This window comes from Manis pentadactyla, chromosome 10 (genome assembly GCF_030020395.1).
Source record: "Manis pentadactyla isolate mManPen7 chromosome 10, mManPen7.hap1, whole genome shotgun sequence".
NCBI classification, from domain to species: Eukaryota; Metazoa; Chordata; class Mammalia; order Pholidota; family Manidae; genus Manis; species Manis pentadactyla.
The window spans coordinates 33,812,795-33,832,979 of NC_080028.1; the positions used below are offsets into that span (position 1 = coordinate 33,812,795).

Here is a 20,185-nt window from a genome sequence, read left to right on the forward strand (position 1 = left end):
TGTCAGGCTTGGGGATACCAGCCTATTCACCATTATGGACAAGGACACATGGCTCCAGCCCACATGAAGCTTGATACAAAGGGACGTAGACAAATAGGCCAGAATGACATGGGGTGACAAGTACTTTGATAGAATAAAACAAGAGGTATGGGGAACACAGGAGAGAAAGAGGAATGCTACTGAGGTAGAGCAGGCACATGGGACAAGCATCGTGATTAATTTTTCCTGCCTATGATAAAAATGCAAAGATACAAATAGTATAGAAAGAACAGGAGGGACTCCATCTTAAGGCTAAGATTCCATTTTAAAAACCAGGGAGTTAGGAGGTAAGATTCCTCCTATTTATAAAGATACCATATTTTATGGTAATCAACCAATAATCGACCCTATGTTAAGGCAGGGTAAGCAGTTCTAAATGATATGTCCCCACTGCTTGAGGGTAACCACTATCTTGGAGAAGAACAGGATCAATGAATTTCTTGTGTTAAGTTTATCTTATAGAATATCTAGAGGACTGACTGTGGATAGTGACATAATGTCTCTTACTGGAGATACACATCATGAGACACCACGTCAAGCCTATGCCTCTAGCCCGTTATCCCATTCTTGAAAACCTTAAAAGACAGAATCCTAAGCCCTCAAGCACACCTCCTCTCTAAGGCTGCCTGCACTCCCCTTTCTTCAAGTGTGTACTTTGCCTTAAATAAAGACTTCTCACTGCTCAACTTACTGTGTTTGGTCTCTGTGCTCTTCCAGTGGTAAGCATCTTTGTAACTTTGCTATTTCATTCCATTTTCTAGAATTTAAGCAGAAGTTTTCACTTGCTGTCCTACTTCAGAAAAATAGGGAAGGGCTGCTGAGGTCTCTGATTTGGGCTTCAGGCTTCTGTCACCTGGGTGACTTGGACAGGACGGCAGCTGTAAGATCATGTCTTTAGTAGCCTCCCAAAAAACCTTTCTTTGTTTTGGGAAATTCTCAAAATATAAACTCACTCCATCCAATGCTCTATGGCTCCTCCAAATCCTGGGGTGGTAGGTAGGGGTTTAGTTCCCATGCTGGGCAGATTCAAGTGGACACAGATGCCAGGTGACCCTGGCTTCGGGAATTGGGAAGAGATCTGCCCTGTGCCAAGCAGGAGTTTAATCAACTTTCCTTTCCTCCCTCTGCTCTTCTGGCTCTGTACAGCCTGCATAGTCGCAGCCAAGCACTACTGCTCTTGCTTTAATGAATTCCTTCCTTGCCTACACTCATCAGACCTGTTTGAGAATTTTTTCCCAGAGTCAAGAACCCTCCACCACCCAGGTCGAGGTTTCCCCTAGAGCAGAGCGAGCGACCTCCTCAGACGCAGCTGCCTGACAACAGTACTATTCTAAGGAAGGGCAGAAAAATTTCCCCTTTCCTGCTGGTGTCATCTTCTGGGTCTGCCCATTGCCTGTCTTCTTTCTTCTGGCTCTGTCTGGCAAGCCCCTGTTCTGCATCATTTTTGCCAAACAAAGCTTCACTCCGGGCCTCCTCTGGCTACCCCTGTACCAAATGGCCAATGGTTTCCTGTTTATAGGAATGGAGGCCTACTGTCTCAGTGGGACAAGGATTTGTTTGTTGTTTCCCTTTTACTTTTAATATGTTGCTTGATGTCCCTCAGTTTGAAGATGCTTCTGTGATGTTGCAGACATAACGTTTGCCTGCTGATCTCAGCCAGAAGGTTGTCACGAAGCAGCATTCCTCGGGACGCGAAGCGTTTGCTCCCATAACTTCCCAGGAATTATGATGTCCTTGTGTTATATAGGCACCTTGTGACATATCCAGATTAAGGGCTTAGAAGAAGAGTTTTGTGGCAGTGGAGAAAATTCTGTCTTAAGATAACAACCATATATGGGAATAAAACCAGCTCCTGAGGCTTCATTAGACTTGAGCTCTAACCCAATGATACAGGGTAGAAATAACAATATTAAATCAACTATTCAAATGAGGAGATGTGCATCACTTCCAAGTCCAATAAGTGTGACCTTCAGCACTTATTTATTACACATTGGCTGACTATACTGAGTAGAAAAAATGGATTCATAAAGTCTATTAGATACTTCTGGGGAGGGGGTGAGATTTTTCAAGATGAACTGTATATATTTCTGTGCCAATGACCACAGATCTCACTGTGTGATTCTTACCCAGCCCACATCAAATGCTCTGTTCTGTTCTAGGGACCCTCTTCCTTTAACAGAACTGCTACTTTGCTAGGGTACCCATTGGATTGAGACTGTGAATTTATAAGGTTTCGGTGTTATTTCTTCCACCACACAGACATCAGAGGCAAACACCCTCTCCATCTCTGACTCAGGCCTTATCCGATAAGCAAGCACCATAGAGCTGGGTGAACAGGAATCTCAGACAAGGACCTGAGTCATCTTAGATGAGGGCCTCAGTGGGGCAGTTCTGGGCCCCATGCTTTTCTTCCATAGCTGTGCTGACAGTGTCCTCAAAGAATCCTTGGCCTCAAAACTCCCCCACTGGTCTCTCAATTCCAGAGCTTGGAATTGTTTATTTTATATATAACCAATCCTGGGAGGTTTTTTTCTTATTACCCAGATAATATATGTTCCTTGTTGAATAGAAAATTAAAGTTAAAAGTATGAAGTTAATCAGAAATCCAACCTCTTTAGATTGTTAACATCTTGTTGATTTTTTTGGACTCCTCAGTATGCACTCTACATACATTGTATGTGTGCATGTCTGCACACATTTTAAATGTCTGCTGTACATGTTTGAGAATTTGTTTTTTTCTGTTAGTTCCTTATTATAGACTTTTTAATATTATCACATGTTCTTCTATATCATTGTAATGGATGCATAATTTATTATATAGAGAGGTTTGATTAAACCACTCCATGTGGGTTATTTAGAGTTTCCAGTTTTTCACAAATTTAAAAACAAAAAGACCATTTCTCACAGTAAAATTTGTGCAAGGAATTTCTCAATGTTTGTCTTTAGGAGCATTTCTCTGGGTCAAAGCCAACTAGGGTGTCTTAGCCCAGCTGGGCCGCTCTAACAAGTACAATAGTCTGGGTGGCTTATAAACAACAGAAATTTATTCCTCGCAATCCTGGCGGCCAGAGTCTGAGATCGGTGTGCCAGCACGGCTGGGCTCTGGTGAGTCCTTCTGTGAGGTGCAGACTGCCAGCTTTCACTGCCTCCTCACGTGGCAGAGAGCAGTGAGCTCTCCTGTGGCTCTTCTAAGGGCGCCGACCCCACTCACGAGGCTCTGTCCTCACGACCTCAGCTAATTACTTTCCAGAGGCCTCACCTTCTAATACCACATTGTGCAGTAGGGTTTCAACATATGAATTTTGCTGGGACACAAACATTCCATCCATAATACTAGGTAACCTATGACAGGAGACAGATTCATAGAATCATAGATTCTTTTCAAGAGGAAAGTTAGTGATTCTGTTAGCTGAAATATGAATAATATTAATAAAACCTAATTCATCTTTCCTTTCTTTTTGTTTGCAACTCTATTCTAGGTTGCCCTCAGCCCATGAACAGTGCCCATCGCACTCGCGGAGGGCACACACTAGACTGCTGGCTTGGCAAGTCCTCTTGAGTCTCATCTGCATCTCCTCAGAGACAAAACCAACACTTTCCATCCTCTGGAGGACCTGTTTGGGACACTCTCAAGAGAGAAAAAGGGACAAGCCAGTGCTGGAATATTTTCTCTTTGTGTTAGTGCAGCTTTCTGCCCACAGCGCTTGCATAAGGATAGCCATACTAACCACCCCATATGCTGCCTACACATCTGGACACGCACAGCGAGCATGCTAGAGCTGGCCTGATGCATCCAGCCACTGCCTGCAAGTCTCCTGAGTTTGCTGTGCTCTCTTCTTCAACTCCCACCGCTCACTCCCACTTCCTCCCTGACTCTTACACACAGGATGGATGGGGGGGCTTCCACATGGGGGCTGCAGAACCCAAAGCCAGGATGGTGGCACAGGTGCCGGCTCTCAGCTGTCATCCTTAAAACTCCCTAACTAGCACCACTGAGCTTCAAGTCTCCTTTCTCCTGGTAGCTGCTTCTGCCGGGCCTTTGCCTATCCTGGGAGGTGAGGGCTGGAGTTTTTCAGAGCAAGAGCCTGCTCCTGGAGGGCTGGAAACAATGCAAATCCTTGGCCGATTCATTGTTTCCGACCTTCTTCAAGTGGCCCCGGTCCTTGGAGAACTAAAGAGGGGTTCTCTCTCAACTATAGACTTTTGTCTGTTTCCTTCCTTTCCAGAGCAATAGCATATTATGGGATGGTCTTTCTCTTTCTTTAGGTACTGCCTTCCACCCCTACACCCCAATGTTGGAAGCAGGACCCTTAAAACCTTGCCGGAGCCTTTCACACTTTGAACACCAAAACCTGCAGGTCTGGTGTGGGAGGAGTCCCCTTCCACATGGGCTCCGGCACCCTCGTGGGGCCTTGTAGTTCCTGTATGTTCTTGTCCTTCATTTCCTGTTTAGTTTTGTTAATTGAAGGAAATAAGGGGTTCCGCCTCTGGCATGTCAGCCGGAGCTCCTGCTGCAGCTTGCTCCTCAGAAGTATCTTAAGACCTGCCCTATCTATCTTTCTGTGTCTTTTTTTTCCCCTACTGCTTTCTATAACAAGGTTTCCAGATTCAGTTTATAAGCAGAGGTCATTCTCCTTCCCTGGATATCTGCTTAGAAATTTGACCTGCACAGTACTATGGCTGCTGACACCCTCCGAGGCTGGCTGGAAAATCTTCACCTGACAGCAGGCAGTGTTTGCCTTGAAGCCCCAAGTGATCTCAGACACCAGCTGCCTGAGGCTTTCTACCAGCCTTCTTCTGTCTACATCTGCTCCCTGCCCTTTTTCAGTGTTGTAGCATCACAGACGTATGCTCTGGCCATGACTGGAAGGTGCCCGCCTGACCCCCTCCCATCCCCCCACCCACCCCAGGTGCTGGAGCAGGGCTTCTGAAATAGTATCAACTTGGAGGAACAAGTCTCTTTGGCAAATGAGTGCCCTGCATCTCCAACTAGTGGTTCTAATGCACAAACCTAGTTAGAAAATTTTACATAAAGTCAACATAAATAATCCAGCTTGATGAATTTTCAAAAGCTGAATATTCCCATGTAACAGGCACCCAGATCAAAAAGCATATTATCAGAAGCCCAAAGCACTTCTCATGTTCCTTTCTAGTCTCTCTAGACTTCTAGCAAAATAGAGTCATGTTACCTTGTTATAATCTTATCTAGATAGAAATACACACTATATACTCTTTGTGTCTGACTTTTGCTCAGCATTTATGTTTGTGCAGCTTATCCATATCATGCTTGGGGTGGTAGATTATGAATTTCATGTACTGTGGAGTATTCTACCATGTGAACATACCATATTTATGAAAAATCCATTTTACTATTTTGCTCCAGTTCTTGCTTCAGATTTGGCCATTACAAACAGACTATAAACACTGTATTACCTGTGTTTTGGCATTCCTGTTGGGTCTACATAGGCGTAGAAACGCTGGGCCGTGGGATGTGCTTTTGCTATATGCTGCGGTTTTTCAAATTGTATGAGGGTTTCTTCCTCCCCATCCTCACCACACTCACAACTTCCTGTGTTTTCATTTTAGCCACCCTGGTGGGTGTGCAGTGGTATCTTACTCTGGTTTTAGCTTGCATTTCATTAGCCTGGCTTTGTGGCAGCCTCAGGTATGAAGTTAGGACATCTAATGAGGGAAGTCACTGCAAGACTATGCCTGCTATCACTTTCAGGGGATGCAGGCTTTCCCCTTACTTTAGAAATACCTGGTTTGCAGAGGCTGGCTTAAAAATCCGGAGTCAATCAGGCAGCTCTGTTCTGAGAGAACATTTTATTGTTCACAGGCCTAGACACATCCTAAAGCAGAATGCAAGTGACAATGCTACACTCATTTGCTCATCTACAAACAACTGTAGAGTCCTAAGTATGCCAGGCACTGTTCCAGATGTTAAGAAATATCAGTGCAAAATAGAGTACAAACTCTTAAGTGACTCATACTTTAGGGTGACAAGAGACACAATAAACAAAAAGTATGTAAAATAGCTTGTCAGGCAGTGATCCATGCTCCAGAGACATGTGAAGCTAGGGAGGGGTAAGGAGGGCTGGCACAGCCTTAAGTAGAATGGGCAGGAATGGCCTTGCCTATAAGTTGACATGTGAGCAAAGTCCTTCAACTGACTTGGAAACAATTAGTCTGAGTACTGGGAGAACATTCTAGGGGAATCAACATATGAAAATGCCCTGAGATGGCAGCATGTTTGAGGAACAGCAAAGAGGCTGTTAGGAACAGGGTGAATAAGAGGTGATGGGGTACAGATAAGATGAAGGCTGTGTTGGGCCCTATAGGCAATTCTGAGAACTCTGGCTTTCCCTCAGCTTTGAGTGAAATATCCTCAGAGCTGCTCTGGTTCCACCTCTGTGAAGCCTCTTTGAAGTACCACAGCTTCCTCTCAACTGCGACTGCTTGGCTCTCCTCCCACGGCCTGGGCTGGGTCAGGTGGATATCCCTTCCCCCTTGCATTTTTTCTAGTGATTTTGAGGTCATTTGGCTGCTGCAACAGAAAGGAGAAGGATCAGATGGTGCTTGAGGATATTCATTTTTCTCTGATACATTGAACACTATTAGAGTTCAAACATTCCTAAAGGAATCCCCAGGCTGTAACCCCAACTAGGCCTCAGCAGCATGTGAGCACCAACAGGCACAGTAACAGTCTAATTCGAAAGTCTGTGGGATCTATATTTCCCATCTGCATTGTAGGAAACCATTTTCCATTTTCAAGGTCCCTCACCCTGACCATGTATCTCTTGGGGAAAATCCAACACATGCTCTTGATTCAGGCAAACACAGCTGTAACTTTTCTGAAAAGGAATAGGAAGGAGGGGTCTTGGTATCAGAATAGGCTGAGCAGAAGAGAAAAATCCAGAAGGAGAAAGTGATAGTATATGATAAAGGGAGTATTGATCATTAAATGGTGTTGGAAAAATCTGGCTAACCAGTGAGGAAAAAGTAGACTCTTTGCTCTGTAATTAATAGCAAAATCAATTTCTATAAAAATCTTAGAAGAAAATACGAGGTTTTTTATTTTGCAACATAGATATAGGAAAAGACTTTCCATATCATCTAAAAAGCAACCCATCATCACCATTGTTGTCATCCTCTGACACTCTGTGTCAAACATAATTCTATGTTTTACCTATATTAAATAATTTAACCTTCACAACTTGATAGGTATTTACAATTCATTTCTCTCATTTTCCAGATGATAAAATGGAAGCACAGAAAGGTTAGGTAATTTTCCCAAGGTCCCAACAAGTGGTGGTGCCGGGATTCGAACCAAACAAGTGTGACTTTAGGGTCCATATTTCTAAATCACTAAACTGCAAAGGAGAACACTGAGAGATCTGAGTATGTGAATTAAAAACTAGATGGAAAAAAAATCATGTAAAGGACAAATGATGAATGGGGAAAAACCATGCTACATACATAACAGATTAAACCATTAGTATCATTTAAAGAAAACAATTTCTCAAATATTATTGCCTAGAACACCAGTGTTCTGAATGATGCCAATGGGTGTTGTGTGGAAAAACAAAGTTTTGATGGTCAATTAAGTTTAGGAAATGATGTGTTAAATATGACCACAGAAGTCTTTCACACTTCTCAGCACACCTATTATTATCTCACAGGGCAATGAAGTTCCCTGAAATACAGCCTAGAAAATGTCATCTTTTTATGTAATGAGTTGCTAAAATCAGGAAGGAAAATATGAATATTTGAATAGAAAAATAGGCGTCAGAGAAGTCCAAGATGGTGGCATAAAAAAGACCCTGAATCCACTTCCTCCCACATACATATCACATGTACACCTACTGATTGCACAACACCGTCTGCACAGTGAGGGCTGAAGAGACCACTTGAAAAATGGCAGAAGAGATGGAGACATGGTAATGGTGGGAAAACCCTTCCCTAACAAGGCAACCTGCAGTAGGGATAGATATTACTGAGGGATCTTCACACAGATTTGCCTGCACTGGGACACAGAAAAACACATGGTTTAAATGTCAATTAGATTGTAAGTAAAGGAATTCAACTTAGTAACTCTGCAATGTGCCAAGTGGTGGGGAACTGCTGCTGGAACTCTTTCTGGGATCAGAGGTATGGGGAGTTCCATTCTTTATATTCCTCTTCACACATTGACAGCACAGAGGGAATCAAGGTCTGGATTCCCACAGCAGCTCAGAGAACCCGTGAGGCAACTCTCCACCCAAACACAAAGCACCTACCTGAGATCTGGCAGTGCCATCAAAGTGCCCCACACTATGCACAGTGGAAGACACCTGTACCACAACCCTCCAACCCCCAGCCCTACAAAGTGCCCCCACCCTGGCACACACTGGGACTCCCCCACCCTATACTCACCTGGTTTCCAGCTAGCCAAAGCCACCAGACACACACAGTCTACCCAGGGGAGGTCCACTCCTTCAAGACTGGGAGAAGAGGTGTTTCACCTAACTCATAGCAACAAACACAGAGAGTAAAAAAAAAAAAAAGAGGTGATAAGGAATATGATCCAAATGAAATATCAAGACAAAACTGCATAAAATGAACTAAACGAAACAGAGTTAAGCAATTCACCTGATAAAGAGTTCAGATTAATGATTACAAAGATATACCCCTAACTTCAGAGTGGATGAACTCAGGGAGGACTTCAACAAAGAGATAGAAAATTTGAAAAACAATCAGAACTGAATATGAAATAACAATAACTGAAATGAAAAATACACTAGACAGAAGTAACAGAGGCTGCGGAGGAGTGGAGCAGCAATCGGAAAGGCAGTGTAACGGGAGCACTCAAGCTACAGAGCAAAAAGAAAAAAGAATTTTAATAATGAAGACAGGTGAAGTGACCTCTGCAGCAACATCACATGTACTAACATTTGCATTATAGAAGTCCCAGGAAAGGAGAAATGAGAAAAAGAGGCAGAAAACTTACTTGCAGAAATAATAGCTGAAGAGTTTCCTAATCTGAGGAAGGAAAAAGACATTCAGGTGCAGAAACCACAGAGTCCCAAACAAGATGAACTCAAGGAGGTTCACAGCAAGACATGTACTAGTTACAATATCAAAGATTAAAGAGAAAGAGAAAAATCTTAAAACAGCAAGAGAAAAGCAACAATTTATGTATAAGGGAAACCTCATAAGACTATCAGCTGATTTTTCAACAGAAAATTTAAAGTGGAAGGGAGTGGCATGATATATTCAAAGGACTGAAAGGAAAAAACCCTATAGCCAAGAATACTCTACTAAGCTTTCTTTCATTTAGAATGTAAAGAAAGATGAAAGTTTTCCAATTAAGCATAAGTTAAAGGAGTTCACCACCATTAAACTGGCCTTACCAGAAAAGTTAAAGGGACTTCTTAAAGAGGAAAAGAGATGCCGTAAATAGAAACAAGAAAATTACAAAAGGAAAAAATTTTACTGGTAAAAGCAAACATATAGTAAATGTAGTAGATTAATTACTTAAAAGCTAATAACAAGGTGGAAAGATAAGAGTAGTAAAATTAACCTTAATCTAAAAATTAATAAAGAGAATTACTAAACAAAAAAGTATAACACAACACAAATAGATATAAGACATGGAGGGGGGGAAATAAAGATGTACTGTTTTTAGAACATGTTTGAACTTAAGAAACCATCAACTTAACATAGACTATTATATATGGAGGAAGTCATAGGTAAACCTCATGGTAACCACTAATCAAAAATATGATACACAAAAATTAAAGAGAAAGGAATCTATGCATAACAATAAAGTCATTTCATACAAAGGAAGAGAACAAGAAACAAAGATCAGAAAAGAATACAAAACAATCAGAAAACACTTAACAAAATGGCAATAAGTATATACCTATCAGTAATTACTCTAAATGTAAATGGACTACCTGCTCCAATCAAAAGACATAGGGTGACTAAGTGGATTAAAAAAAAAAATAAGACCCGTCTATATACTGCCTACACGTGACTCACTTTAAATCTAAGACACGCACAGTCTGAAAGTGAAGGGATAGAAAAAGATATTCCATATAAATGGAAATGAAATAATAAAGCTGGGGTAGTAGTATTTTATATTATACAAAGTAGGCTTTAAAACAAAGGCTATAACAAGAGACAAAGAAACACATTACACAATGAGAAAGCATTCAATCCAGCAAGAAAATATAACAATTGTAAGTATCTATGCACCCAAAAGAGGAGCACCTAAATATATAAAGTAAATACTAACATATAAAGGGAGGTATTGAGAGCAATACAATAACAGCAGGGTCCTTTAACAAACCACTTACATCAATGGACAGATCATCCAGACAGAAAATCAATAAAGCAACAGTGGCTTTGAATGACAGATTAGACCATATGGACTTAACAGATATATACAGACTATTCCATCCCTGAAGCAGAATACACATTCCTTTCAAGTGCACATAAAACATTCTTCAGGATAGATTACTTAGGCCAAAACACAGGTCTCAATTTAAGAAGACTGAAAGTATATCAAGCACCTTTTCCAATTATGATGGTATAAACCTTGGATCACAAGGAAAAAACTGGAAAAAACACCAACGCATGGAGGCAATATATGCAACCAAACAATGAATGGGTCAATGAAGAAATCAAAGAGGAAATTTAAGAAAATACCAAGAGACTAGTGAAAATGTACTCAAAATGTTTCAAAGTCTTTGGGATGCAGCAAAATCAGTTCTAAGGGGAAAGTTTATAAATACAGGCCTACCTGGGGAAACAAAGATCTCAATTAAACAATCTAACCTTACCCCTAGAAAAAGGAACTAGAAAAAGAGGAACAAATGCCAAAATAGAAGGAAGGAAATAATAAAATTCAGAGTGGAAATAAATGAAATAGAGACAAAAAAACAACAACAACAACAATAGAAAAGATCAATGAAATTAAGAGATGGTTCTTTAAGAAGACAAACAAATTTGTTAAACCTTTAGTTAGACTCTCAAAAAAAATGGAAAACTCAGATTTATAAATAAAAGAGAAGTTATTACTGACACTACAGACATAAAAAGAACTATGAGAGCACAATGAAAAATTATATGCCAACAAACTGGACAACTAGAAAAAATGGATAATTTCTAGAAACATGCAATCTTCCAAGACTGAACCAGGAGGAAATAGAAATTCTAAAAAGGCTGATTACTTACTAACAAAACTGAAGTAGTAATTCAAACACTCCCAACAAAATTCAGGACCAGGATGCTTTACAGGTGAATTTTACCAAACATTTAAAGATGAGTATCTATCCTTAAATCATTCCAAAAAACTGAAGAGGATGGAATATTTCCAAATTCATTCTATGAGTTTAGCATTACCTTGATTCTAAAACCAGACAAAGACACTACCACAAAAGAGAAAGAAATTACAGACTAATATCCCTGATGAACACAAATGCAAAATTCCTGAACAAAATATTAGTAAGCTGAATTTAAAAATACATTAAAGGCATCATTCACCATGATCAGGGGGATTTATTCCAGGAATGAAAGGATAGGTTAATATCTGCAAATCATTTTGATATACCACACTAACAAAACAAAGGATAAAAACCATATGATCATCTCCATAGATACAGAAAAGGCATTTGTGAAAATTCACTATCAATTCATGATAAAAACTTTCAACAAAGTAGCTACAGAAGGAACATAGCTTAATATAAAAATGTCATATGTGACAAACCCACACTAACATCATACTCAATGGTGAAAAGCTGAAAGCTTTTCCTCTAAGAACAGAAACAAGGCAAGGATGCCCACTCTCACCACTTTTATTCAACATAGTACCATAAGTCCTAGCCACAGCAATCAGACAAGAAATCAAAGACATCAAATTTGGTAAAGAAGTAAAACTGTCACTATTTATAGATGACATGATATATATAAAGCATCAAAGACTACACCAAATCACACAAACTATTAGAACTAATAAATGAATTCAGTAAAGTTGCAGGATTTAAAATCAATATACAGAAATCTGCTGCATTTCTGTATACCAACAATGAGCTAGCAGAAAGAGAGGTTCAGGAAACAATTCCTTTACAATTTCATCAAAAAGAATAAAGAACCAAGGAATAAATTTAACCAAGAAGGTGAAAGACCTGTATTCTGTAAACTATAAGATATTAATGAAAGAAATTGAAGAAGACAGGAATTGAAAGATATTCCTTGCTAATGGTTTGGGAGAATCAATATTATTAAAATTTCCATAGTACCCAAAGAAATCTACAGACAACGCAATGCCTATTAAAGTATCAATGGCATTTTCCATAGAAACTAGAGCAAATAACCCTAAAATTTGTATAGAATCACAAAAGAGGGGGCGGAGCCAACATGGCGGCGTGAGTAGGACAGTGGGAATCTCCTCCCAAAAACATATATACTTTTGAAAATACAACAAACACAACTAGTCCTAAAAGAGAGACCAGAAGATGCAGGACAGTGGCCAGACTGCAGCTACACCAGTGAGAACCCAGCGACTGGTGAAAGGGGTAAGATACAAGCCCCGGCCCTGCGGAACCCGAGCGCCCCTCCCCCCAGCTCCTGGCGGGAGATGAATAGGCAGAGCGGGAGGGAGACGGAGCCCAGGGCTGCTGAACACCCAGCCCCAGCCATCCGGGCCAGAGCGCAGACACATTACATGCCCAGGGGGCCCTGGATACTGGGGGAACAGGGCAGTAAGACCTCTGAGTGGGTGCCGAAGCTGATGCCCCTGTGACAAAGAAAAGCGGGGGCTTTTTGAAAGTCTTAAAGGGACAGGGACTTAACAGCTTGACGGAAACAACACAGGTCATAGTACAGCAGCTGGAAATTACAGGGAAAACTGGGTGCACTAACCCCCTGGGCAACAGCTCTGAGACCCCTCACGGAGGTAAACAGCCAAACAGCCCCCCCATCCATTACCCCACCGGGCGCTGCGAAAGCAGAGAAGCAGCCTGAGACAAATTCCGCCCACAGAAAGGGAAATTCCTCCCTTCCGGCCAGGCAAGACACAAAGACCCACTCTACACGCAATTACCCAACACAAGCCACTAGGGGTCGCAGTTGTCCAAGTAAAGAAAGGCCAATAGCAAGTGAAAAGTTTGGCCCTCCCAGCTGACAGTCAATAGCACCTGTCAACATGAAAAGGCAAAAAAATATGATCCAGACAAGACTAACCCAGACAGATTCAGCATCTGCTACATCTTCCCCTGAGAAGGAACCTGGGGAGATAGATTTAGCCAATCTTCCTGAAAAAGAATTCAAAACAAAAGTCATAACAATGCTGATGGACTTGCAGAGAAATATGCAAGAACTAAGGAAGGAGAATTCAGAAATAAAACAAGCTCTGGAAGGACTTCAAAACAGAATGGACGAGATGCAAGAGACCATTAATGGACTAGAAAACAGAGAACAGGAACGCAGAGAAGCTGATGCAGAGAGAGATAAAAGTATCTCCAGGAATGAAAGAATTTTAAGAGAGCTGAGTGACCAATCGAAAAGGAACAATATACGAATTATAGGTATACCAGAAGAAGTAGAGAGAGACAGGGGATAGAAAATGTCTTTGAAGAAATAATTGCTGAAAACTTCCCCAAACTAGGGGAAGAAATGGCCTCTCAGACCACAGAGGTACACAGAACGCCCATGACAAGGGATCCAAGGAGGGCAACACCAAGACAGATAATTATTAAAATGGCAAAGATCAAAGACAAGGACAAAGTATTAAAGGCAGCCAGAGAGAAAAAAAAGGTTACCTACAAAGGAAAACCCATCAGGCTATCATCAGACTTCTCAACAGAAACTCTACAGGCCAGAAGAGAATGGCATGATATACTTAATGCAATGAAACAGAAGGGCCTCGAACCAAGACTACTGTATCCAGCACGAATATCATTTAAATATGAAGGAGGGATTAAACAATTCCCAGACAAGCAAAAGTTGAGGGAATTTGCCTCCCACAAACCACTCTACAGGGCATCCTACAGGGACTGCTCTAGATGGGAGCACTCCTAAAAAGACCACAGAACAAAACACCCAACATATGAAGAAGGGAGGAGGAGGAATAAGAAGAGAGAGAAATAAAGAATCATCAGACCGTGTTTATAATAGCTCAACAAGCAAGTTAAGTTAGACAGTAAGATAGTAAAGAAGCTAACGCTAAACCTTTGGTAACCACAAACTTAAAGCCTGCAATGGCAATAAATTCATACCTTCCAATAATCACCCTAAATGTAAATGGACGGAATGCACCAATCAAAAGACACAGAGTAATAGAATGGATAAAAAAGCAAGATCCATCCATATGCTGCTTACAAGAGACTCACCTCAAACCCAAAGACATGCACAGACTTAAAGTCAAGGGATGGAAAAAGATATTTCAAGCAAACAACAGAGAGAAGAAAGCAGGTGTTGCAATTCTGGTATCAGACAAAACAGACTTCAAAATAAAGAAAGTAACAAAAGACAAAGAAGGACATTACATAATGATAAAGGGCTCAGTCCATCAAGAGGATATAATCATTATAAATATATATGCACCCAATACAGGAGCACCAACATACCTGAAACAAATACTAACAGAACTAAAGGAGGAAATAGAATGCAATGCATTCATTCTAGGAGACTTCAACACACCACCCACTCCAAAGGACAGATCCACCAGACAGAAAATAAGTAAGGACACAGAGGCACTGAACAACACACTAGAACAGATGGACCTAATAGACATCTACAGAACTCTACATCCAAAAGCAACAGGATACACATTCTTCTCAAGTGCACATGGAACATTCTCCAGAATAGACCACATACTAGGACACAAAAAGAGCCTCAGTAAATTCCAAAAGATTGAAACCCTACCAACCAACTTTTCAGACCACAAAGGCATTAAACTATAAATAAACTGTTCAAAGAAAGCAAAAAGGCTCACAAACACATGGAGGCTAAACAACACGCTCCTAAATAATCAATGGATCAATGACCAAATCAAAATGGAGATCCAGCAATATATGGAAACAAATGACAACAACAACACTAAGCCCCAACTTCTGTGGGACACAGCAAAAGCAGTCTTAAGAGGAACATATATAGCAATCCAAGCATATTTAAAAAAGGAAGAACAAGCCCAAATGAATGGTCTAATGTCACAATTATCAAAATTGGAAAAAGAAGAACAAATGAGGCCTAAGGTCAGCAGAAGGAGGGACATAATAAAGATCAGAGAAGAAATAAATAAAATTGAGAAGAATAAAACAAAAGCAAAAATCAATGAAACAAAGAGCTGGTTCTTCGAGAAAATAAACAAAATAGATAAGCCTCTAGCCAGACTTATTAAGAGGAAAAGAGAGTCAACACAAATCAACAGTATCAGAAACGAGAAAGGAAAAATCACGACGGACCCCGCAGAAATACAAAGAATTATTAGAGACTACTATGAAAACCTATATGCTAACAAGCTGGGAAACCTAGGAGAAATGGACAACTTCCTAGAAAAATACAACCTTCCAACATTGACCCAAAAAGAAACAGAAAATCTAAACAGACCAATTACCAGCAACGAAATTGAAGCGGTAATCAAAAAACTACCAAAGAACAAAACCCCGGGCCAGATGGATTTACCTCGGAATTTTATCAGACATACAGGGGAGACATAATACCCATTCTCCTTAAAGTTTTCCAAGAAATAGAAGAGGAGGGGATACTCCCAAACTCATTCTATGAAGCTAATATCACCCTAATACCAAAACCAGAAAAAGACACCACCAAAAAAGAAAACTACAGACCAATATCCCTGATGAACATAGACGCAAAAATACTCAACAAAATTTTAGCCAACCAAATTCAAAAATACATCAAAAGGATCATACACCATGACCAAGTGGGATTCATCCCAGGGATGCAAGGATGGTACAGCATTCAAAAGTCCATCAACATCATCCACCACATCAACAAAAAGAAAGACAAAAACCACATGATCATCTCCATAGATGCTGAAAAAGCATTTGACAAAGTTCAACATCCATTCATGATAAAAACTCTCAGCAAAATGGGAATAGAGGGCAAGTACCTCAACATAATAAAGGCCATCTATGAAAAACCCACAGCCAACATTATATTGAACAGTGAGAAGCTGAAAGCATTTCCACTGAGATCGGGAACTAGACAGGGATGCCCACTCTCCCCACTGTTATTTAACATAGAACTGGAGGTCCTAGCCACGGCAATCAGACAAAACAAAAAAATACACGGAATCCAGATTGGTAAAGAAGAAGTTAAACTGTCACTATTTGCAGATGACATGATACTGTACATAAAAAACCCTAAAGACTCCACCCCAGAAATACTAGAACTGATATTGGAATACAGCAAAGTTGCAGGATACAAAATCAACACACAGAAATCTGTGGCTTTCCTATACACCAACAATGAATCAACAGAAAGAGAAATCAGGAAAACAACTCCATTCACAATTGCATCAAAAAAAATAAAATACCTAGGAATAAACCTAACCAAAGAAGTGAAAGACTTATACTCTGAAAACTACAAGTCACTCTTAAGAGAAATTAAAGGGGACACTAACAGATGGAAACTCATCCCATGCTCGTGGCTAGGAAGAATTAATATCGTCAAAATGGCCATCCTGCCCAAAGCAATATACAGATTTGATGCAATCCCTATGAAACTACCAGCAACATTCTTCAATGAACTGGAACAAATAATTCAAAAATTCATATGGAAACACCAAAGACCCCGAATAGCCAAAGCAATCCTGAGAAAGAAGAATAAAGTAGGTGGGATCTCACTCCCCAACTTCAAGCTCTATTATAAAGCCATAGTAATCAAGACAATTTGGTACTGGCACAAGAACAGAGCCACAGACCAATGGAACAGACTAGACAATCCAGACATTAACCCAGACATATATGGTCAATTAATATTTGATAAAGGAGCCATGGACACACAATGGTGAAATGACAGTCTCTTCAACAGATGGTGCTGGCAAAACTGGACAGCTACATGTAGGAGAATGAAACTGGACCATTGTCTAACCCCATATACAAAAGTAAACTGAAAATGGATCAAAGACCTGAATGTAAGTCACGAAACCATTAAACTTGGAAGAAAACATAGGCAAAAACCTCTTAGACATAAACATGAGTGACCTCTTCTTGAACATATCACCCCGGGCAAGGAAAACAACAGCAAAAATGAACAAGTGGGACTATATTAAGCTGAAAAGCTTCTGTACAGCAAAAGACACCATCAATAGAACAAAAAGGAACCCTACAGTATGGGAGAATATATTTGAAAATGACACATCCGATAAAGGCTTGACGTCCAGAATATATAAAGAGCTCACACACCTCAACAAACAAAAAACAAATAACCCAATTAAAAAATGGGCAGAGGAACTGAACAGACAGTTCTCCAAAAAAGAAATACAGATGGCCAACAGACACATGAAAAGATGCTCCACATCGCTAATTATCAGAGAAATGCAAATTAAAACTACAATGAGGTATCACCTCACACCAGTAAGGATGGCTGCCATCCAAAAGACAAACAACAACAAATGTTGGTGAGGCTGTGGAGAAAGGGGAACCCTCCTACACTGCTGGTGGGAATGTAAATTAGTTCAACCATTGTGGAAAGCAGTATGGAGGTTCATCAAAATGCTCAAAACAGACTTACCATTTGACCCAGGAATTCCACTCCTAGGAATTTACCCTAAGAACACAGCAATCAAGTTTGAGAAAGACAGATGCACCCCTATTTATTGCAGCACTATTTACAATAGCCAAGAATTGGAAGCAACCTAAATGTCCATCGATAGATGAATGGATAAAGAAGATGTGGTACATATACACAATGGAATACTACTCAGCCATAAGAAAAGGGCAAATCCAATCATTTGCAGCAACATGGATGGAGCTGGAGGGTATTATGCTCAGTGAAACAAGCCAAGCGGAGAAAGAGAAATACCAAATGATCTCACTCATCTGTGGAGTATAAGAACAAAGGAAAAACTGAAGGAACAAAACAGCAGCAGAATCACAGAACTCAAGAATGGACTAACAGGTACCAAAGGGAAAGGGACTGGGGAGGATGGGTGGGTAGGGAGGTATAAGGGGGGGAGAAAAAGAGGGGTATTAAGATTAACATCCATAGGGGGGTGGGAGAAAGGGGAGGGCTGTACAACACAGACAAGACAAGTAGTGATTCTACAACATTTTGCTACACTGATGGACAGTGACTGTAAAGGAGTATATAGGGGGGACCTGGTATAGGGGAGAGCCTAGTAAACAAAGTATTCGTCATGTAAGTGTAGATTAATGATAAAAAAAAAACAGTTCCTGTGTGGTGACCTCCAATGAGTTCTACACAATGATATAAAGGGCATATAAAAGTGTAGGCAAAGGGTCTGTTTGTGTTTATACAGAGGATCAAAGCCTAATTTGGCTACCCCAAAAATGAACTAAGATACGATATGAAAAAGAACTTCCAACATCAGCACTCTCGGGAAGACTCATGACAGAAGATGATCAGCAAAAAAAAAAAACCCCAACAAAGATCCACGCACTGCTACAGCTGTAGATGCACTCATCCCACCAGTTCCTGGACTTGCCATGGGAATGAAGAAGGAGATATCTAAGCTGGCCTGTGCATACAGTAAAACAACAAATTTGACTGGATCTATACTGTTGGAACTCAACCAAGAATTAGGAGAAGTGCAAATTGTAGCACTCCAAAATCCTACAACCACAGACTATTTACTGTTAAAAGAACATATGGGATGTGAACACTCCCCAGGAATGGGTTGTTTTAATTTATCTGAATTCTCTCAGACTGTTCAAGTTCAGTTGGACAATATCCACCATATCATAGATAAGTTTTCACAAATGCCTAAGGTGCCTAACTGGTTTTCTTGGTTTCACTGGAGATGGCTGGTAATTACAGGTATGCTTTGGTTATGTAACTATACTCCTATTACGTTAATGTGTGTGCACAATTTAATTAGTAGTTTAAAACCTATCCATGCTGAAGTTACTCTACAAGAAGATATGTCAAAGAAATAATCAATCTTCCCAGGTTTTCTTCTGCCTGCTACCTCTATAGCTTTTCTTCTTCCTACCTAATTACAACCTTTAAATAGAACTCGTGCCACATGTCGAATTTACCGAGTATTTTAATTCTTCCAAGTGGTAAAGACACCTCAAGACAAATGCTGGGCATAGAAGCCACAGGGCATAAATATGCAAAGAAGTAAAAAGCTAACCTTTTCAAACAATAAGGCTTCTCTCTCACTTACCAACTTAACATTTCCCTGTATGGCCCCGGAAGATGACTGGTTAGCCAGAGACGGGTAAGATTCCTCAAGGGAGGAACAACCTAAGACAGGCACAGTCGCAGGGGGCCATCAGGTGAGAAAATGGGGATCAGCAGAGGTGAGGCTTAGAACCTCCCCCCTCATGTTCTGAGAGAAATCTTCTGCATACATGGATGTTTTAGTGCCCTTGTCTAGCTCGGATTAACACGTAGTCTACAGGCACACACCTGATCATCTACATTTGCTCTCTTACAACACTAAACTCTGTTTTCTACCTTTATCTTGTATCTACCTACCACTTCAGCATTTTATTAAAAATAATAATAATACAGAGAGAAATGTGGTATCCACATATAAATCAAGTTTAAAAATCAAATGAATATTCATATTTGAACTGACTGTTTATAGTTCATAATGCATGAACAAAACCGAAAGCTTCTGTGATGACTGCCCTTGTAATGTTCACCATGTAACTTATTCACTGTGTAAGAATTTGTACTCCATGTAAGAACTTGTTCGTTATGCATCAGAAGATTGGAGACTGATGAAAATTAGGCTTGGGGTGGATTAATGATTGTGCATTGAGCATTGACTCCCCTATACAGAATTTTATTGTTGTTAACAACCATTTGATCAATAAATATGAGAGATGCCCTCACACACACACACACACACACAAAATATATATATATATATATAAACACACTTCCAATTGTAAAATAAATAAGTAACCGGGATGTAATGTATAGCATAAGGAATATAGTCAAA

At 40.3% G+C, this 20,185-nt stretch overlaps 1 long non-coding RNA gene across 2 annotated transcripts in view; it reads right to left on the reverse strand.

Moving 5' to 3' along the window:
• Positions 1–6,009: 6,009 nt before the first annotated feature.
• LOC130679005 (uncharacterized) overlaps positions 6,010–20,185 on the reverse strand; it is a 78,340-nt gene continuing 64,164 nt past the window's right edge. For both annotated transcript variants that reach the window (XR_008992000.1, XR_008991999.1), the window contains 2 exons: positions 8,455–8,543; positions 6,010–6,586 (listed from right to left, as the gene is read on the reverse strand). This is a non-coding gene — a long non-coding RNA (uncharacterized LOC130679005). The remainder of the gene's footprint in view (positions 6,587–8,454; positions 8,544–20,185) is intronic.